This window comes from Heliangelus exortis, chromosome 20 (assembly GCF_036169615.1).
Source record: "Heliangelus exortis chromosome 20, bHelExo1.hap1, whole genome shotgun sequence".
Taxonomy (NCBI): domain Eukaryota; kingdom Metazoa; phylum Chordata; class Aves; order Apodiformes; family Trochilidae; genus Heliangelus; species Heliangelus exortis.
In genome coordinates this window covers 7,680,723-7,702,984 of record NC_092441.1, presented here as the reverse complement: position 1 = coordinate 7,702,984, position 22,262 = coordinate 7,680,723, and the positions used below count along the sequence as shown (strand labels likewise).

General features: G+C 50.8%; 1 protein-coding gene across 5 annotated transcripts in view; it reads left to right on the top strand.

The window, feature by feature from the left end:
* The first annotated feature begins 1,392 nt into the window (after positions 1-1,392).
* MYOCD (myocardin) overlaps positions 1,393-22,262 on the top strand; it is a 214,365-nt gene continuing 193,495 nt past the window's right edge. For 2 of the 5 annotated variants that reach the window (XM_071764100.1, XM_071764099.1), the window contains exon 1: positions 1,399-1,556. The gene's annotated coding sequence lies outside the window, so the exon portion shown is untranslated. Of the gene's footprint in view, positions 1,557-22,262 lie in introns of all 5 variants that reach the window. The other 3 variants (XM_071764106.1, XM_071764105.1, XM_071764104.1) reach the window with 3 other exon arrangements.

Below are 22,262 nucleotides of genomic sequence, written 5' to 3'. Positions count from 1 at the left end.
CGTTTCATACTCCCGAGGATCAAGTCTGGAAAAGTCAAGTGCTTTGAGACCTGCTAATGCAGCAAAGATAATGAAGAGCAGCTCCATTCCTGCGGTGAGGCTGTGACCCTGGGGTACAGGAGAACAGGGGCTGCGAGCCCCGCCTTCCCCTTTCCATCCCCCATCCCTTTCCCTTTTCCCAGCCAGCGGTGCTCCCAAAAACTGCCTTTCATAGAGTGATAGAATGGTTAGGGTTGGAAGAGATCTTAAAGATCATCCAGTTCCAACCCCGCCCCCCATGGGCAGGGACATCTCCTTCTAGATCAGGTTGCTCAAGACATCCCCCAACCTGCCCTTGAGCGCTTCCCGGGAGGGGGCATCTGCAACTTCCCTGGGTAACCTCTTCCGGGGCAGTACCCTTTGGTACCCCTTGGCTCCAGTCTGGGGCTGCTGTGAGCATGCGGGTCTTCAGGGTGGGAGCTGTTGTGTCTGTAGACGAATTTCTTATACCTGCTGGTGCAATGATGAATGTACCTTGAAAGGAAGGAGAAACTGATCCCGGGGTGCTCCAAGCACAGGACCCGCCTGCCAACAGAGCTCTTGGGGCACAGATATTCTCAGTCCTGGGTTTTGCAGCCAGAACACACCACACCGGCTCGGTTTCCAGTTTGCGAGCGGAGACCGCTCTGCTCGAAGTGACTGAAATGCCGCGATGGGCTCTGCAAACTTCTCTGGTGCTCTGCACCGGGGGGGGTCACAGCTCTGGGTGCTCGGGCCAGCTCAGGCGCCGTGACCTGGGACCCGACCCGCTGCCCGCCGGTCTGCTGGGGAAGGACGGCCGGGGGGTCCGGAGCCTCCCCGCTGAGGGCAGTGCCGTGGGGCCAGGTGGGGGGACACAGGTTGAGGGGAACGATGACCCCGAGGGTAGGGGAAGGGACGGCCCCGCTCCTCCTCGGTCCGCGGCCGCCGCTCTCCGAGCCCGGGCCGGGGTGGCTCCGCCTCTTCCTTAACTCTTGGGGAGCCGGCGCGGAGCCCGGGGGGCCGGGCTGCGGCGAGGGGCTGCGGGCGGGCCCCGAGCAGGACAGGGAGTGGGCACAGGGCACCGGGCAGCTCCCGAACTCCGTGCTGGGGCCGCCCTTCCCCGGACTCTGCTCCCTGGGCACACGGCGGGACCCCCCGCACCCCTCGGCTCTGCTGTTCCCCCCCCCGCCCCACCGGGATGCGCTGCCCACCCCTCACCTGGGGCCGGGGCCGGGCAAGGTGAGAGCTCCCCCGCCAGCCCCCGGCCGCAGCCCCCCGCCTCCGGCCCTCCTGCACCCCAGCCCCCAGTGTCCCCTCCTCTGCTCCGCGGGCTGCAAGAAGTTAATTTATTTTTGGAAAAGCAGCTCTCAGAGTTTGTCTAATTCCACCCGCACCAGCTCCTTTCACTCTATTTTAAACCAGTTCTTACTGTGCCTCAAGTTTATAAAAACAATCCCTGCTCCCTGATAAAAGCAGCCCTAAGCCACGGAGAAGGCAAGGAGTCCCAAAAGCAGCATCTCCTCCAGGACACACTAGCCCAGCCGAAAAGTTTGCAGGTAATTTACGTTTCCTACTTAATGCCTTTCTCTTCTTCCAGCTGCTTTCTCACATGTGTGTTTGGTTAGGGTGACACACAGCCCCTACGTGCTGCGGCATCACAAGGGAGATGGAGCCCAGTCTGGCCTCGCTGCTGCCTGCTGCTTGCCCTGGGTTATTGGTGGGATTCTGGTGGCCACTTGCACATGGCAGGTGTGGACTACCTGCAGACCTACATGGAGCATGGCACCTCTTTGGGAATAGGCACAAGGTGCATTTAGGGTATCAGGAGCTGGCCTTGCGGTGACTGGCTCTGCACATGGAGTATGGTGGTGAAAGGCCATGTGAGGTTCCCAAAGGCTCTTGCTTTACTGCAGCCATTTGGAGGCTGCTCTGATGGTTACTCTAATCCCTCCATCCCATCTGGTGTGTAGAATATCCCTTCAAGAGGGGCAGGCTGTGCAATGGCACCGTTCCTTTATTCCACTTGCTTCTGCTTTGTCAGGACCGTGTTGTGGGTCTGGTAACTGTGAAGGGTCATCCTGGCTGCAGCCATTTAATGCAACTTCTCCATGACTCACCAGTGCAACCCACAAAAAACATTTAGAAAAAGCTACCAGCATTGCTCATGCTCAGAATTCCAGGGCATTTATGGACCGCTTTGTTCCTTTCAGCTGAATGCATTGCAAAATGCCGCCAGTCATAAATTACTGATGTCATCTGTTGAGCACCAAAGCGCTCAGAGGAGGTTTTGTCAGCCTCGTGCAGGGCTTTCTGGTGTTTCGGGGTTAATGCTTTTGAAAGCATCACCTTGGCACAGTTGGACTGTGTGGATCAGGACAGGGCTGTGCCATGCTCTCCTCCTCACAGACTGCCCCTGGCATCACTCTGTTCAGCAGAGCAACCCTCAGGGCATGTACCCGTTCTTTTGGAAAGGGATGAGGGTCAGGTTTGAGCGCTGCGTAATGCAAACCTTTGCTCTGCTGAGATCTGCCTGGGTCCTGGTTGACTCTTTCCTGTTGGCTGTTGTTAAAGCACACATCATTTCAGGTCCGAGTAGAAAAAAAAGCCTCAAAAGGCAGAAAAATTAAAGTGTTTGGGGATTTTTTGTTTTGTTTGTTTGTTTGGTGGGTTTTTTTGTTTTTTTGTTTTTGTTTTTTTTTTTTTAGGATTGCATGACCCAAGCTCTCCTATAAATGTCATTTGTCAGATGGCTCAAGGGACATCAGAAGTCAGTGACCTCGTGTCCCCCTCTTTGATGCTGCTCTCCGCATGTCTTAGTGGTCCAGCATGCAGGGAAGGGAAATGTGGTTGTTGTGTGGAGTGTACAGGCTAAAAATAGTTTTCCTCTTGTGCTCCATCTGAATGGGCAGCCATATATGACTGTACATGGATTTGTCTGATAGTCCCTTTTCAGTGTAAGAGACAAAATATCTTAGTTATGGCTTTGTTCTTCAGCTAACAATGGGTAGCTAAAAATATCCGGCTTTGTTCCACTCAATAAAGTTCTCTCAAGGGGAGACACTAACGTTACATTTTTGCCAAATCCGTGCAAAACACAGCCAAAGAAAATGCACGTTTTTGCCAACAGCTTTTCATAAAATGTCACTAGCAGAAAACTCCGTACCGCTCCATGAGCGGAGCTACGCGCAGCATCCCGGGGCTCCTGGCTGCCCCGTCCACAGGAGCAACTGTGGAGGAGGGTGAGGAACATGGCCTCATCCCCATCCTCCTCCTGCTGCCCCTCGGGCTGCCAGCACCCTTGGGCTTGGCGGGCAGAGGGTGAGAAGCTGCTGCCTGCTCGTGCCTGGCAGGGGGAGGTTGCCCCATGGCTGCCAGTGGCAGCTGCTTGGTGGTCGCTGTGGTCTCACTCCAATTCCCTTATTTCCCATTTTGATGGCAGCCAGGGCTGGAGCCCAGCCAAGCCGGCCCCGTCCCGCTGTGCGAGCGCTGTGCTGGTGTTAAAAGCCTGGCAGGGCTGCTGCAGTGCACCCGCAGCCTGACAGCCAAGAGGAAACCAGCAGAGACCTCACTGGGCTGGCACGGTCCCCGCCGAGAGGGTGGGGATGGGCCCTCCCGCGCTCACCCCCATCTCCAAAATGAATCATCTCCTCACTGCTGCCCCCCGGTGCCTTCTTTCCAGCCGCAGTGCTGCGGGGATGGTTACTGAGCCCTGGAAGGGTCGGGGTGGCAGGAGAAGCTGTCCCATCCTTCATGTCTGCAGAAACCAGCCTGTGCCTTGGGTGATGCTCCCTCCTGTCCTCCCTTGCAGCCCTGGGCAGAGCAGATTGGGGTGACCCCAGCTGAGAAAGCCCCTCACTCCGTGTCAGAGCTGGTTTGGATGGGCGAGCAGCCACGCAGTTCCCAACAGGCACTTTGTTTTCTCATTACAAGCACTCAGGCTCACCTGGAGCTCCTTCTGATTAGGGCTGGGGAGCTTCCCAACAGGTGCTTGCTGAGTTGGACCAATTGTTTTTTTTATATCTTTGCCCAGCATCAGGAGAAGAGGTTGAACTTCTGCCTTTCGTGGTACTGCAGTTTTCCAGGCTGCAAATCATTCTTGTTGCTCTTCTGCAAATCCATTCCCATATTCCAGTGTCCCTCTTGAGGTGTAGGCACAACAATGAGTAAGCATCTCCTTAGTTCTGGACGTCTTTCTCCATGCTTTCTGTGCTCTTCAAGCCACAGTGTCATGCCCAGAGCTCCTACTCAGTTTCACTGTCCCCCTTCCTGCAACCTTGTCAAGTTTTGTGTATGGCCATGTTAAACACCCACTGGTGTTCAGGTAGGGATATTTCAGAAGAACAAGGAAGGTCTGTGGGTTGTGGCAGAAGCAGCTCCCTGTGCCAAGACTTGTGGAGCTGGTTTGGTGCCAGTGAGAAGCTGAGGTTAGTGATGGAGGAGGGATGCAGGCCAGGGGACACTGTGTGGCTCTTGCACATGTCAGGACTGAAGCAAAGCCTCACTCTGCCTGGTGGATGTCCTGCTCCTCACCACCCTGCTGTGGGGGACTTGTCTTCTGCTCAAAGGGCTGAGCTCCAAAGGTGGGCTGCCCATCCTGGGTGGACAAATATGTTTTTTGGGAAGAACACATTGCCTGATGTGATTCATGCAGTGTTTGGGGCTGCAGCATTCCTGGAATGCACCTGCTTTATTTCTTGGCCTTCTTGCCTGTTAGAGGAGAGGAGCTGAGCTAATGTCCTGGGGATGAGATGGCAGAGCTCCAGCCCCTGCTCTTGGGTTTTGGGTATGCACCCTGGGAGTTAGGGGTACCTCGGGCAAGGGGTGCAAACACAGAGCTCTTCCAGCTGAAGGGCAGAGACCTGCTGGGTTGCTGCTCTGCCAGAGATGACACGTTTATGACAGGTTTATAAGTCACCTCCTCACCTTCCCTGGCCAGCAGGATCATGCTCCTGTCACCTCTGTTCTGAGGTTGCCCAAATCCCACATGAACTCCACAGGTGCTGTAGGCACTGATGTTCAGAGTGTGATCCTAAACATTCCTACTCCTCCCAAGTTACTGTGGCTCCAGGTACCCACTGCCAGCCTTGGAGGTAGAGCTGTTGGCATCTTGCTGATGACCCTGTCATTCAGTCATTCATTTAACCAGAGGTGGAGCTGGGTCTCCAACCTCATTCCCAGCTGAATGGTTTAATCTGCTGCTTGCCTTGAAGCAGGGATGGACACTGCAACCAGGAGTTCTCCTTTCATGTGACAAGCAGGGAGTGGGACCCTCTGTAGTTGCCCTTCCTTCTGAATGTGATCAGGGGAGGCAAGGGGAAAGGCTGTGGCCATGTCCAAGCAGTGAGATGTGGGCAGGGAACAGTCTGGCAGCTGCCAGGATGTGGGGGGTTCTGCTTTGCAGGGGCAGCTGTGGTCATGGGGCATCACACATGGGAACGGTTCATTTGGCCATCAGAGGATGTTCCTTTGGGACCTTCTAGCTATGTGTTTGTGTATGCATAGCCCCAGGATGGGATCTCATGCCTAAGAGTTTATGCACATGGCCTCCCCATGACCTGCTGTGCTTATCTTCTGTCCTGCCAGCCAGTGCTGCTCACCAACTGTTGATGATCAAGTTCAAACTAAGGTAATTTCTGAGAAACTCAGGTGGGACCATACTGCCTGGGTTTTCCAGGCCATGCTGTGTGTGTCATGCACATACATGGCTTCCCCACCAGCACACTCTTCTGGGGTCATGGCTCTCATGGGTAATCCTGCTCTCAGGATTGTCCCACCTCATCCTGAAGCCAGCCCAGACAGTGCAATGATTTGAAGGATTCTCTGGCAACTGCCCCTGGGGCCTGCCCATGTCCATTGGGCAACATGTCCAGGCACACAACAGGCACCAGCTCAGTGCTGCTGGCATCATCTTGGAGAAGACACCAGGGCAGGGGACATATGTGTCTGCTTTTTCTGACTCATGTTGATTTATGTCCCAACCTCAAGCCAAAAATACACCCTGCAGGCAGGGGCACTGCTGGAACAGATGCAGAGGGTTTATCAGCTGTCCCCAGAGGCTTCCTGGCTCTGGACCTCATCTTGAGGGTGTGACAGCACGAGCACCCTTAGGAACAGGGCCATGTGCTCTCCCTGAGCACAGTGTGGGGTCTGCAGGGCCATTGGACTCTGCTCCAGGGGTGTGCTACACACGGTGGGTGAAATTTCTCCCCCCCAGACAGAGCTAATGGAGAACAGTCAACCTCCCAAGGGCGTTGTTTCAGCTGGGATGCTTGTCCCCCAATCCCATCAACTTCAGAGCTGCTTTTATTTTTTACATTATTTTTCAGGTGTTTCACATCCAGTCCATCCCCACCTGCTGCTGTAACCAGGAGAGGGGAAGAAAACAAAGGGGCTGTGGCCTCTTGGGGGTGACAGTCTGTCACAGTCTTATTTGGAAATGCTTCTTTGTTCCTAGAATGAGTTTGTGAGGAGCAGGACAATGCTGTTCCCACAGTCATTACAGTATATGACTCCCAAATGGAGTTTTGCAACTTTTCCTGTGTTTCTAGGAGCTGAGTTGCTGCTGAGGTAGGGGCAAAGCATTGGGAAACTGAGCTGAGCATCTCACTCTAGGAGCCAGTTTCCAGGCATTCCTACAGGGACTTGCTGAAATGCAGAGGGACCTGGGGATAAAAGCACTGAAGGGAGCACATGGACCCAATTGGGTGGGGATGCAGATCAGCACATGGCTGTGCGTGATGTTCCCTATCTGCACGGCAGGCTGAGGCCATAAATCAAAGTGGATCCCTAGGAGAAGGGCTGTCAGAGCAGGTCATTTCACAGGGCTCTGACATCGGCCAGCCAGCTGCTGGACGGGGCATATGGAGTTTGTTTAACCACCAGCAGCAGCACAGATTGCTTTGGGTCCAACTGCTCGTTTTTCAGTGCAAGTAACAATAACAGCATTTGTAGCTGAGGGAGGGTTGCAGTGCCATGTGGGATTTGCTCTCAGCTCAGAAAATGTTCCTGGGAAAGTCTTTTCCCTCCCAGTGTTAGAAGAGGCTCGACTCCTTTCTGAAGTGGGACAATGAATAATAACTCCCCAGAGATGTGGCAAATGCTGTGAAACAGCCTCACATAGTTGCAAGCTCCAGCTTAGAGGACCCTGCTGTGTCCTGTCCCTGGAAAACTCGCTGGGTCCTATTTCTGCTCAGCAAACAGCACGTAGGCATCTCCACCAGTGGCTGTCATCACCACCCCATGGAGCCATCCCTGGGCTCAGGGCCAACGAGTGGCTCCCTCTCTGGAGATCACCTCTCCTGTTGCAGGAGCACGTGTCCCTCTGCCACACGGGCTGCCCCTCTCCTGCTGTTTCTGGGGTGACCTGGTGAAGGGCAGGGGTGGCTCCTGGAGCTGAGCTGCTGTTGGCACAGCCAGGCCTGCTGCTCTCTCCAGCCTCACTGCTGAGTGGAGTCTGATGACAGAAATGGTCCTTTAGGTGGTATCTGAGCTTGGTGAATTCCTTGTGCTGTTGCTTGCACATCCCTGTGCTGCTGCTCGTGCTTACTCTGTTCATCCAGGGTTTTTCTATAAGGTGACTCCAGGCTGTGTCCCAACAGGATCCAATGTCCAGCTCTGCAGAGCAGCTGGAGCTCCTTCATCCCCATCCCACTGCAGTGCTTCCCTGCCTGGAAAGAGTCTCCTTCCATCAGCACTGCTGTCAAAACAGACTCGAAGCAGGTGCACAGCTCCTTTGCCCCTGTCAGTGCAGCAGTTTTAGGGCCCTTGTGAGAGGGTCCGTCTCATGGCACCCAGTGCCATGGGACCACCAGGGTCCTCCCAGGATCCAAGAGGGAGATAATGTTGCTGCCTGGGACCCTCCACATCATCCTGGAGCTCTGTCCTGTTGTACTTCATCTCCAGGGATGTGTGACAGTGAAAGGTGGATGCACAGCCTTCTAGAAGGGCTCTTAAACATACTCTTCTGGGACAAGAAGGATACCAAAAATATGTATCTCAAGCTTTCTCCTGAGGAATCTCTCCTGCTGCAGACACCACTCCAGGTCTGCAGAGCTGTGAGGAGCAGCAGAGGGTGAAGGGACAGTGGTGGCTCATGGTTGCTGCCTGAAAATATATCTCGATATATCTGTATCCCCTGGGCTGAGAGCAGGGAGAAGACAGTGTTGAATAATAATAGGACAGGGCTGTCTAATAATAGGACAAAAGGCAATGGGTACAAACTGGAGCGCAGGCGGTTCTGTATAAATATAAGAAGGAATCTTTTCACTGTGAGGGTGACAGAGCCCTGGCCCAGGCTGCTCAGGGAGGTTGTGGAGTCTCCTTCCCTGGAGACATTCAGAGCCCACCTGGATGTGTTCCTGTGTGACTGCTATGGGGGACCCTGCTCTGGCAGGGGGGTTGGACTCAGTGATCTTTTGAGGTCCCTTCCAACCCCTCACTTTCTGTGATTCTATGAATGGTGGAGAGGTCCTGAGCACAGCATGACCACACATTTGGGAAAAGAGAGGGTTGTCATTTGGGACAAATGGGACATGGTTTCCTTGGAGGGAAGGTGGTCAGCCCTGGGTGCAGGAGGTGACAGCTCTGCTATTACTGGAGCACAAGGGATTGTCACAGCCAGGACAGAAAGGGTGCACTGAGGACTGGAGCTCACAGTGGTTAACCCATAGCACACAGCCAGTCCTAGAGAAAGAGATAAGGGATGTCTAAGCCCAGAGTGGGAGGCAGCTTTCTGGAGAAGAGCAGGATGTGCCAAGAGCCCTGGTTTTGTACTCTGTAGCTGCACAGCAGTCTTGACAAGAAGCCCTTGCAGGCTCTTCCGCTGGGGATTTGCACCCACACAGTGGTATCTTGGTGGTATCTGCTCCCCTGCACTCCCTCTCCATGGCCATCCCACTGCAGCACGCATGCTCTGGCTGCCCAGCTCCCCAGCCATTTGTCACTGAGAAATTTAACTTTCTGAAGCCTGCAAGCTTGCTAAGAATAAACTTAATAAATTAGTGAGCATATTTAAAGTGCACCACTGCTCGCTGATCTGGCATTTTAATCTACTTGTGAAGCTATCCAGAGTGTTTGCTCAGCGTGTGGCCAAGTTCTGAAATACTTGCATGCTGCTATTGTCAGTACATCTTCTGACCCTTTGCAAAAAGATAGCAGGAGGAGTGAATTTATAAGAATCTTCCACTGGCGAAGGTAGCAGAGTCATTCCTGCTCTCACACTGGGCAGAATTATCTCCCTGAGATCATCTTCGCCTTATCCCGATCTGCTGGATGAGATACTGCTAAACAATGCAGCTGTGTTTTATGTTCTCCAGGGCTATGTATCCTCTTCAGTGACACACATTCTTTGCAGGTCAGTTGTAAAACATGTTTGATGTTGGCACATAGGCAGCCGGAGCAATCTGGAGGCACTCTTTCCACTTGGGAATGACGGCAGCCCTGGCTGCAGGTTACACTGACCTCGGATCTCTTAAGGGCAGAAGTGCCCAGCTCCCTTCTGCCTCTTCCTGGGACTGCAGGCAGGTGGGCAGCAGGAAGAGACAATCCAAAGGCCAAAACACTGTGTGAAGGGCTCTGGGACCTGCTTCTGCTGCCCTCATCCTCTGTTTTGTTGCAACAATGTGAAAATGTCTCTCCACAGACTTCCTTTTCTGCAAGGCAGAGAAAACAGACTCATAAAAGACTTAGAAAAGACTTAGACTCATAAAGTAATTTTGATTGGAAAAGAACTTTAAGATCATTAAGTCAAATTGTTACCGAGCACTGCCAAGGTCACCACTAACCATGTTCCTCAGCACCACATCTCCACAGATGAATCCCTCCAGGAATGGGGACTCTACCCCTGCCCTGAGCAGCCTGGGCCAGGGTCTGACAACCTTTGGGGAAGAAGTTGTTTCCCTGGCACAACTTGAGGCCATTCCTCCTGTCCCATCCCTTGTTCCTTGGGAGCAGAGACCGACCCCCCTGGCTCCAACCTCCTCTCAGGGGGTTACAGAGAGCCACAAGGTCTCCCCTCAGCCTCCTCTGCTCCAGGATCAACACCCCCAGCTCCCTCAGCTGCTCCTGGGCAGACTTCTGCTCCAGCCCCTTCCCCAGCTCCATTCCCTTCTCTGGACACACTCCAGCCCCTCAATGTCCTTCCGGTCCTGAGGGGCCCAGAACTGACCCCTGGATTGGAGGTGCAGCCTCCCCAGTGCCCAGCACAGGGGGACAGACCCTGTCCTGCTCCTGCTGGACACACTATTCCTGATAAAGGCCAGGATGCTGGTGGCCTTCTTGGCCACCTGGGCACACACTGACTCATGTTCAGCCACCATCAACCAACACCCCCACGTCCTTTTCCTCAGGGCACTTTCCAGCAGCTCTGCCCCAAGCATGGAGCATTACCTGGGGTTGTTGTGACCCAAATGCAGGACCTGGCCCTTCTTTTAGCAGCTCACAGGGGTTCACAAAACCCTGATGAAATGAAGCAAGAAGCCCTTGGCTATCTATAGCCACAGTTGTGTTCTTTTCTGTAATGCTCTCCATGCTCTGGTCTGCACAAGATGTAGGCAAGTTGGTTCTAAGGAGCAGGTCTTGGAAGGATGGGAGGTCTCCCATACTCTGTGATTTAACAAAGCTGCTGTGTTACTTCACCTCTTCTGCTCTGTAAGATCACTGCAGGTCTAAGAAATGGACACAGCTCTTACTGTAGCAACTTGTCACTGGGAAAAATGCCCTGTTGAAGCTTTTGCTGTCAATGAGGTCTGACTGAAAGGGAGCAGCGGGACTGTAAGTACAAGCAGAATCAGCAAGAGTAGTGATGGTTTCATTTTCAGAGTACCTCTATCAGGTTTTGGATGGAGTGGCCTTCAAACACCTTTGTGACCTTCTATTCTGGCTACTAGGAATTATCTGAGCCCAGATTTATTCCTGCTTGAATCACAGCAAGCAAGCATGATGTAGTATTTGCTAATGATAGAGATTCCCACACTGCCTTCATAAATTGTTCCAGTGGTTAATTACCCGTGCTGGTATGCCAGCAAGCATTATGCCATATTCCTAGTGTCAGTTTGCCTTGCTTCAGGTTTCAAACATTGGATCATTCTAACGCTCCATCTGCAAGGCTGGAGTGTCCTGTGGGAAAATATTCCCTACATGGGGTCTACAGACCCCAGCACCTGTTTGGTTGTTTTTTTTTTTTTTTGTCCAGAAGAATAGATTGACCTCTGAAGGTCTCTCACTGCATGATTGGTTCTCTTGGATCATCTTCTCAACTTTTCTTCTCATTCTCCTGGTGCATGACAAGAACCAGACCTGGGTGCTGGTGGTCCCAGGTCCTTTCCTTGCTCTGCTGCCCAGGGAACTCCCTCACCTTTCAGTCACCTCCAGGTGTGAGGAGGGTACAGAAAGCTCAAGCTGTCCCAGGCTCCTGGGGGTCACCACTCCCCAGGACAGAGCCCCTTGACTTGCAGAGGTAATCAGTGACCTTCTGCTTTGATCCTGGACCTGGGATGATATTGGATGGGTTTAACTCTCTGCTTGTGCCCAGAAACCCCGACCCTCCTGCAGCAGTGATCTGTCTCCTTCTCTCTTTGCTAGCCTTGCAGTCTCGGTGTCATCAGCAAACTTTACCACAGATGATTTAATATTTTTTTCAGATCATTGATAAAAACATGGAATAGCACTGGGCCAAGAACCAACCCCTGGGGAACTCCACTAAATCCACCCCTGCTGGGTGAGGAGTTCCCATTTACAATTGCATCTGAGACACGTCACCCAGCCAGCTTTTAATCTCTTTAATATGTGCCATGTTGATGGTGTATTGTTCTAGTTTCTTAAGCAAAATTTCAGACAGTACCGAGGCAATTGCTTTGCAGAAGTCTATTACACCACCAATATTATTTTTATCAATCAAACTTGTAATTTCAGGAAAAAAGATGAATCTTTGTTTGACATGTTCTCTTTTCCAGAAGTCTGTGTGAGTTAGCATTAATCATAGTTCTTTTACTTGAGTCCTTCTCTGTTGTGTGCCATGGCAGCCTTTGGAGAGGAGTGCCCAGGGCTGATGCCAGGCTGACAGCCCTACCAGAGTCTGGTTCAGCCAAACACGAGCTCTCTCCTATTGGTGTTGATTGCTCTGGAGCATCCATCCAGAGCCAGACTTGCACAACCATCAGCTTCAGAAGAGCTATATTTGTTCCTTTTATATTGAAAGAAATCACTTCTCATTAGCTTCAGGTTTTTCAGCCCATACATTGTACTCAGCTCTTGGCTTTTCTTATCAGTTTTCTACAGTTTCTCACTTCTTATTCATTACTATCAGTTTCCACTTTCTTAAGTTAAATATGGTTTTCTTATTTTTCGCAGTTGTCTTCACTTCCCTCACAAGCCAGAGTCATATTTTTTTTTCAACTGACATTTCTCCTTTCTCAATTGTGGGATTGTGGTTTTGGGGCAACGCGTAAAATGTTTTTCAACAATTCCCACTTAGCATTCACATTTTTCTGATTAAATTCCTTCTCCCAATTGATTTGGTTCATAATTGTTTTCAGCTCTGTGAAACTGACTCCTTTCAGCATTAAGTAGATACACTTTCAGAACAGAGCTTCACTTTAAATATTCCCTTTATTGTCATTTTGCTTTTCAGTTAAATAAAACACTGACTCGTAAGAGACATTTGGCATGCATTTTAGGGTCACAGAACTGGGAAATGGAAATTGTTCCTGAGAAAAGTTGTTTTCATTAAATGTTTATCTTTTTTTTTTTTTTTTTTTCAAAATATATATTAATTTGAATAAAATGAGGCTTGTCTAAAATCCAGCAGTGTGAGGATGGCATTGTCCCTCTTTTGGCAAATGAGGATTGAGACATTTAGTCTGAAACTTTTTTGATTCTGCAAATTTCCCTAACATTTTGAGTATGGCAGCCAGAATGAGAAACTCTGTAATTACTTTGGTGTTGTTCAGATTTCACTGGAAATGAAATCTGTTTATTTATTATTTATTCGGTAGGAAATATACAATTCCTTTTGAAACTGTGAATTTGATGTCCGAAATATCATTGACAAAACAGCTGAGCAAGCAGTTGGGGCTCATTCTGAGGAGGATGCCTACAGCTGGAAGTTCTCTCAAGACTTGCCCAGCTCATGGCAGGGCTCCTCTCTCCTAGAAATGGGTCCTACTGCTGACTCTCAATCCAGAGAAGTGGTGCAGGAGGTGACCAACTGTTTTATCCCTAGAAGGGACAGAAAAATGCTGTTGGGCAGCATGTGCTGGTCCTGCATCCCTGTGTGTGGTGGAGAGCTCGTGCATTGCTCTGGGAAGTGGGTGAAGACCATCTGGGGAGAAAATCCCAGACCTCCCTCTGCACTTTCCCTGGGGTTGCTGACACTGTGGCATAGCAGGTGGTGCACAGAGGGAAGAGGACAAGTCCCAAGTGGTCACAGCCCATGACAGGGTGGGGTGTGACCAGGTTGCTTTATGAGGAGAAAGTAGGAGAAGGCAAATGACCATGGATCCAGGTGGGCACCACTGCAGGCACTTCCCTGCCTGAAGCCCACAGGGACCATGGGGAGCAGGGAGTGGGCTGCCCACTCAAGCCATGTGGTTGAGGCTCTGCTGACCCACCAGAGATTTGAGGACTCAACACAATCCCTATCAGTACACCTTCCAGAGCCTTTCCCTCACCCCTCCTCTGGCTTAGACCCCGGGGCAGCTCATCAGACTGGCACAGACTCCACACTGCTTCTGGATGCAAGATTTCAGAGTTCCTGTGTCTTATTCTCACCAAGTCACTTTTCTGCAGACCCATTTGCTGGCTTTAAAGGCCAGAAGGAATCCTCTGCACTGATCTCTGTGTAGCAGGCCAAGGGCTTTCAGCTGCTGATTCTTTCCTCCTGTCTGCACCAATGTCTGGTCAAGAAAGAGGAAACTTGTTTTACAGTGAGGTACCCAGTCCTGAATTAAAGCCACCTTGCTGAAAGCAAATCTGCTGCATCCCAGCCAGGTTGGGCCAATGGTGCTCAGTGTTAGAAGTACATTACATATTTCTGCCTGGGTCCTGGGCTTTGCCTGCCAGATTCAAGAGCACTCTGCCAGAGAGGTTTTCCTCCCACGCTGGTGATGCTGGATAACTGGAGCCACTTCTGCTTCCCTGCAGAAAAGAAATCCCTTTATTCCCGAGGGAGCTTCCTGTTTTCTCCAGACCTTTCAGCCTCAATTATCACTTCCAGAGCCCAAGGCAGGCCAGGAAAGCTTCTCTATCAGTTGCCACCCTTCCCCTCTTCTGCTTCCCACCCTGAGGAGACCTACAAGACTTGTACACACTGTTAAGGGCAGCATTTCTTTGGTGAGATGCTTCTTCATGACTTCCCTTCCCCACGTCCCTGCCTGGGAGATTTTATTGATCTGTCCATAATGGACATTCTGTCCTCAGCTGCACTCAGGCCTGGTGATGGACAAACTTGAGGGATGCTGTCATGTGGACCATCTCCCCCATGCCCCCAGGGCTCTCAGGATCCCAAACTCTGGCTGGGCTGAGGCCCCCCTCTCACACTGTGGGGCAGCAGCTCCTCTGGAGCAGCATAAAAGCAAAGGCAGAGCTGGAGTGACACGGTCACCCTCAAGTCCCCCATAACCCAAACTGAGGAGTCTCTTGGCTGACCCTCAAGAAGGCCCCAGTGCACATGAGCCACGCTGCTGGGAGATCCCCATCGTGGCATCCAGGTCTGCTCATGCTCTCCTCCTCTCCCCACAGCCCTGGGTCACGTAACTCCTGCTCAGAGCAGGCCAGACAGACTCTCTGGCAGACTATTTGGCATCATTTTTTCAAGCCTGATTAATGGGGCCAACTCTTCTCCAGATTGGACTCGAGAAAATACCATTATCTCCTGTGCAATGATTCAGATATTGTATTGCAACATCTCGTTGGTAATGTCAGATTGCAGGCAACGATATTAAAAATGAGCATTTTACCCTGGACAGGTTATTAGCTCTGAAATGAAATCTGTATTTATTGCTTTTATCCACTAGCCTCTAGACTCTTCCAGAATAAATGTTTTCAGTTCCGTGCAGGAAGATTCTGGCATTTATAGGCCAGACATTTCTAAAGGGAATATATATACCCTGTGTGCACACCCCCACGATGCCCTGAGCTGTGATGTCATGGCAGACAGGGTGAGCTCATACCTCCTTATGGTGAGAAGAAATACTCACTGTGCCCCTCAGCTGCTCGTTTCTGACCAAATGTGTGTTGAAAATATCAGCCACGAGCATTTGCTTGGGTGTTTTTGGCCCTTCCCCACAGTGTGAGGGTGGAGGGAGCTGATGGTGGGGATCAGCTCCATCCCCAGCAGCAGGACACCATCCCTGGCACAACCATGGCATGGGGCTCCAGCTGGGGCTGGAGTGACAGCACTTGTCAGCAGTAGGAAAGCCACTGCCATTCATACCTAGAATCATGGAATAATTTTTGGGGTGGAAGGGACCTCAAAGATCATCCAATTTTACCTCCCACCAGCCCAGGTTGCTCCAAGCCCCATCCAACCTGTGCTGGAACACTGCCAGGGATGGGGCAGCCACAGCTTCTCTGGGCAACCTTGTACAGGGGCTCAGCACCCTCACACCAAAGAATTGCTTCCTAAGAGCTCATCTCAGCCCTCTTTCAGCTAGAAACAGTTCCCCTCCATCCCACAGCCTGGCCAGGTGGGTCCTGCAAAAGGCAGGAGACACAAATACCCTGGGGATTCTTAGGCCCTGGACTGCTAAGTTTGGTCCTCAGCCTCTACCTTTGCTGCCCATCCCAGGAGCTTTCCTGCTGAACAAGAGGGTTTCTCTCAAATGGGTGTTTTGTGCAGAAAAAGTCTGTTCTCAGAAAAATGAAAATGATAAAAGGTTTAGGGAAGCCAGTATCAGAATAAAAACCAGGTGGCTTTGTTTGTATGACAGTGATTTCTCAGTGTCATTTTTTCCATTGAAAATCAACAAAAAGGGACTTTCAAAAGGATGGTGAGAAATGATAACATTTGGTTTCATTCAGCTTGAGACTTCCTATGTGTAATTTCTTTCATTTTCTTTTTTCTTTTTTTTTTTATTTCTCTTTTTTTTTTCTTTTCTATTTTGAACAAATATTTGGAATGGCTCTTAGATAGGGCTGAGCTTTTGTTCTGCATGAGTTTCTTTTGGTGCCTGGCTCTCTTGTTGGCATTCCCCATGGTCTGCTATCTGAAAGGTGGGAACCATGTGCAGCCATACAAGACATTGACAAATGCACCTGAAGTTTCCAGACTGTCTGTTCATGATGAAATCCATCCAACTCAGCTTCCCAGTGCCATGGAGTGGCCTTAAGGACAGCAAACATGGTCAGGCCCTTACTCAAAGGACCTTTTAACTCCATGGTCACCCTGGGAGGGAAAGGGAATTAAATATTCCAGACTTTCTTTGGAAGTCAGCATGATGATGTTTGCATTCCCTAATCATGTTTCACCAGCATAGTGTAGAAGCCATGAGGAGGAGGTGAGACCCTCCTTAGGAGCCCCAGCTTTGGTTTGGGGGGGGAGGGTGTGAGCTGGACTGGGGGGCTGGGAGCAGGAGGAGACTGCAGGTGAGGATGCTCAAGTCCACACTGTGTCCTACCAGCTGCTGTCTTGGGATGGCCACATGAAAACATAAACTGAATCCTACAGAATAAAGGATAGAAAGGTGCAATGAGCCCTTTGGATGCTTGCTCTGCAAGATACCTGTGGATGCAAACCACCCTTAGGAATGGTGAAGAGTAGCATCAGGTTTGTCTGGGGGTGTTAACTGTGTGTCTGTACCAGTGGCCTGGGCTAACCATGAATTTCATTTGCTGGTTGGGACTTAGTGCTTGTGTCCTGTAGTTTACTCTGAATTACTGTGAGTTACTGGGTTGTATTTTCAGCACTGTGGCTTTTGTCCAATTTTTTTCACTAATTAAAAAAAATATCCCATTGGAACATTAAACAAGACATGTGAAGGGAACGTTCTTCCAGTGAGGGCATCTCCCTCAGCTGTTCCTAACTTTCTGGAGCTGTGAGTACCAAGTTTACACTTAGAAAAAAAAAAGTGAATGTGTAAATTTCTTTGATCCCCTTGGCTTAGGGTCAGGACAGAGCTCCCCCAGCATAGCTGACCAGGTCAGGCTTACCATATTTTAACTTGCTCTGGCATATTTGGAAAAGATGCATCTCCTAAACATTTAGTGTGTTCTCATGAATGTGTACAGTGCACAACCATCTGTCTCATCTGCTGTTTTTTTTTCCTTCTATTATATAACTTTTCTTCAGTAAGTAGTATTTCTTAAAGACTTCTAGGATTAGTGGTCATTTTTTTCTGTGACTTTTTGTACCACGAACTGAGAGCACTGAAGTATCTGTGGCACAGAGAGGAAATCGTGTGCTCTGGCATTTGTTGGGCAGGGAGAAAATGATCATTGCTATGAGAGGACTTTCTGGGAAGAGCAGTGACTCTGGGAAGGCTGGAGGTGGTGAGCATAGTAAGTTTATTCTGTGATTTGATGTATGGAAAACCAGAATTTTGTGCACGGATGATGGAAAACACTCAAGAGGGTATAAAAGGAGTATGAGTCGATTGCTAATGTGTATGCACTCTGTGAGTTGGTGTTCTTGCTGAACTAAAATGAGATAGATGATAGGGATATTTGTGACAGACAAGACCCAGGAATGGGAAGGAGCTGTAGGGAGGTGGGAACCTCACCAGAAATGTAAAAAATTGGTTTGGAAGTTTTCACAAAAGACTTATGGAAAAGATGCTGGGGCAGAAAGTCCATTTTCATGAGTGTTGACAGGGAAGACTCCAAGGAGCTGAAGAGGGGTAGGGCCTGGCATTTTTGCAGTAGATTGTTTTCTGCTTGCACAGGATGTAGAGGGCTGTTCTTCTCACATGGGGTCAAAAACTATTGCCTGGAGTGAAATTGCCCCAGGAGGTGCCTCTGGCTTGGTTGAGTATCCTGGTGCAATGAATGGCTGGGAAAACCAGCCGAGAGGAGAGGTTTTAGCAATCAGCTTGAGTGGACCAATTGCTGCCAAACTTATCCCCATAAAAAAGAAACTCAGGGATCCAGATCTGATACCAGCTCTTGATGTGTGGCTTAGAGCCAGGCATCTCTCAGAGCTGGCCCGAGCAGAGCTGAGAGCTGGAGGGGGAAAGGGAGAAGTAAGAAACCCCACCTGAACTGGCAGAGGGTCTGCAGAGACTCAAGTGAGGAATGTGGCTGAGCATCGATGAGAGCTTCCAGGATAAACTTGCACTGAGCAAGCAAATAGTCACTGTTGGGGTTGGAGATCAGCACAGAAGGCCCAAGACACACAGAGAGCCTTGGAGTTTGCCACAGATCCCAGATCTTTTCTGGCAGAGGCACACCTGAAAGGGAAGGAGCTGTGAGCAGGGGAGATGGACACTGGTTGAGATATGGCTTCATCTCTGTTATTGATGGCGGAGCCCTGTGCACGGGGCCTGGCCAGAGAGTCCTTGAGCAATTAAAAAAAAGTGATATGTCCTGTCTGTAAAACAAGAGGACTGGCAGCAAGGCAAAAATTAAGAGAAGCAGTTGAGTTAGTTGCTGGCACCTTCAAAACTCACCCTTTCAAGACCCTTTCTGGTTTGCAGGGCCAGCCCAAAGGATTGGCCAAGCTGTCTGATAAAGGACTGGCCCCACCATGGCTGGAAATGACTGCTGCTTGCTTCCTGGCTCCTGTCATGGGCCCAGGACCATCAGAGCTGTCCAAGCATTGCTGATGCCAGGGCTGCTTTTAGTGATGTGAAGAAAATACAATCCTGATACAGTATCCCCAGCCCACAAGCACATCCTGCAGGTCACTGCATGGCCCCCCCTGAATGGCAGCAGTGCAGACTCTGACATTCTTCTGCCTCCACAGCCCAGAGAGCATCACACTGCAGTTTCTGGTTGTCTGTAGACCCATGGTGGGGGACAGTTGCTGTCTGGACACCTCAGGGCTCCCCACACAAGGTGCATCCTTGATTCCTAAGCAGAAAGTTGAGGGTCTTGCTGCATCATTTGCAATGGATCCCCAAGGCTACCAAATTTTCAGCTGCTTCCCAATCCTGTGTTTCTCATCCTGGGAAGTTTTCCATGATCATGTTGCCTCTGCCCTGCTTTCTTGCCAGGGTTTTTCTTGCCTCCCCCCTCTCACAGCCAGCACTGCAGAGATAGAAAGGGAAGGACAGAGTGGCTGAGCTGAGGAGCAGGAGGGAAGGCAGGATCAGACATACCATGGGGTGTAGGAGTTTGTCTACTATCTCCTTTTCTCTGTGCCTCTCAGTTCCTGCAGAGCAGAGGCAAAGCTGCTCCAATACCACCATCAACATTTTGCTTTTGCCCAAGGGGCAGGGCTGTGGGAAAGTCTCCTGTTACCAAGGGCCAGACTGAAACAGGGAATGGGGTCAGGGACTCCCAGCCTGCTGCTCAGCTGCTGAATGTTTGCCACCTTTGGGTTGTGCAGCCCATCAGGAAAGTTTGGAGTCTTCTTTACTCTTTGATGCCTAGAAGCTGTGTTTGGAATAATGTGCACTCTTCCTGGAGTTCTTCTGTCTCATTCCCTGGAGGTGGAGTTGTTACCTCCTGTTGTAGGATGAATTGACTTTGGCCCCAGAAGCCTCTCTGATTCTGGCATTGTGGCTCTTTTCCATCAGCCTGGCAGACCTTAACTCCAGTGGGAATTGTGAGGTGCCACAGGATGTGGTAGCAAGTCTGAGCCCACTGAATCATCCCTTAATCCAGGTCTTTGTCGCAGTACAGCCTTCTCTGCTGATTCATGGGACTGCCATAATGAGGCCTTGAATTGCCATCTCAAAGACATTTGTCAAAGTGAGTCACACCTATATTATGGTCTCTTATCTCCTCTTCACTTATTTGGTATCCCATGTCCACCAGGCAGTGATTTACAGTGTCTCCCCTCACCACGGAGTGCTTTCTGCACGAGCTGCATTTAAGAAGAGCTTTCAAGCTGTCAAGATTATCTTGCATTGAGCTGAAATGGATCTGCATTGGCTTGAGCCAGGAACCACAAGAGACCTCCTGTGATTCCAGCGGGGTTTCAGCTTTCCCTATTCCTCCCTTGTGCTGGCCCAGAACAGGATGTGTTGGATAGAGGAGATGGTTTTTCATGGGCTCCTCTTGGAGATGATGCAGAAGATACCTGAGCCTCTCTGAAATGCTTTTTTCATCCTACCTTCCTCAAAGCTAATGGCCCGTACTGTTTGGCATCTGCCAGAGCATCAGTGCTTTGTCTGCAGTGTGTCCTGGCAGCAGTGGGTGTTCCTGGAGCAGAGGGGCAGAAAAAGCTATCCATGGGAAAGTGAAGGGAAGCTGCCTCGACAGGGTCAGTGAATCCAAATCCATAAGGCTACTGAAGGGTGCATTTATCAGTGGCTTTTCAGGCCCTACCATATGATCAGGCCACATCCACAGGGACTTTACCTCCCAGCCTCACAACAAACACGTGCTCCTCATTAGACTGCTGTGGGCTTGCAGAGCTCCCCTCGCCCCTGGGAAGATGTGGGGTGTACAGGTGAGTGGGGACACTGGGAACCAGCACACTGCAGGGCTGAGTGCTCAGGGATCATTTCTCACTTTGATTCAAGGAGAGGGATGCTCTGAGCAGCAGCCAGAGGGGCTGAGAGGCACTGATGTGGAGTTGCATAATCCAGCACTGCTTGTGTACATGCTTGAGAAGAAACAGCCATGGAAAAATCCTGTAACATTCCTTGCCTGGTCCGTCTCCTGGTATCAAAGCCTTTCCTGCAGTGCTTTCACCTTTGAATTTTAATCCAACAGCTTTGTAGGAGTTGAGAAAGTTGGGGTGGGGGGTGTGAGTGTGTGAGGGCCTTGGGGAGTGGAAGACCCCTCTGAGGAGAGTGTAGGTAAAAGCTGAGTCACTGTCTGTCCCAGAGGAATGAGGAACTGGTGATTTATTGTTCCCAGACTGGAGGAAATCTGTCACCTGGGAAGTGCTGAGCTGTGGCCGCAGTCCTGGTTTGCAAGGTCAGGGCAGATGCTGGTGTAACTCAGCCTTGTTCTCCTGAGGAGGACACACATCTCTATAAAGGTAGCCCCCAAAACTGCTCTTAGATCAGAGGAACTTGTTTCAGCCCTCACCTTTTCATTAATAAACCCCTCTTGCCTCTGTGAACCCCCAAACCCATGTGTAGTGGCTCCATCAGTTTGTAGTTGGAAGTCAATTTATTTTCTCCTGTGGTCTGACTCGTGACAAGGTTTTACACAGAAGTGACAACACAAGCAGACAAAGAGGAGGTCTTTTTTCCTCCTGGCCTGGGCTTGTGGGATCCAAACTGGCAGATCTTGGCCAGGTGGTGGGATGCTCTCTCTCCTCTGTAGTCTCTCAGTGTCCAGGAGGGAAAGGAGAGACAACCATGGTCTTGGCTGAAGGCTTGAGAGGTGTGGGTTTGGTGTATCTGCCTGGCCCTGGGAGCACAACCTGCTTAGTTTAGTGCTTTGGTCTTCCTTGTCTGGTGTGAGAGTTCTGAGAACTCATCTTAAATCACCTCATCTTCACTCATCTCATCTTAAGGAAATCTCTGTCTCCTGGTGACACTTCCCCTGGAGCAGCAGCTGTGTGCCCTGCAGCCCTGCCCAGGTATGGACTCTGCATGGTGGCAAAGGATGGCTGCAAGGAGCCCCAGGGACAGAAAGCACTATAAAGCTTTGGGGCCCTCTTTCTCCTCACCCTCAGCTCGTGAGCCTTTCCAGGGCATGGAAAAGCTGGGGTGTGCCTGCTGACCAGGGAAGGTTAGAACCTGGCAGGCACAGGCTCCCTGTGACAACACTGCAGAGCCAATGGGATGCATGGGGGTCCCTGTCCCTGCCAAAAAAAGGTGAGAGAATGCTGGACACACCTGGCACAAGGGTGGCTCTGGACCATAGAAAGGCAAGGGTTGCCTTCATCCACACCAGGGCAGGCCTGCTGGCTGGGTGACACTGAAGATGGGGAGCTCAAGTTTGCTTCTGATGGAAACTGCTCAGTTCTTGCTGCCGGAGCATCAGCCATCACCCCACAGCACCTCCCACACCTGAACCCCTCCTCAGCCCCTGTAAGGAAATCTGCAGCAGATCAAGAAACTCTGCTGGATGAAGTAGGTGTGGGGAAGGTTCACTCACACAATCTGGGCCATGCCTTGCTCTCCAGCAGCCTCACATGAGTGTCTCTGAAGTGACACCAGCAGCTTCCTCTGCCACTCCAACCCAGCAGACTCCACTTGCTGGGG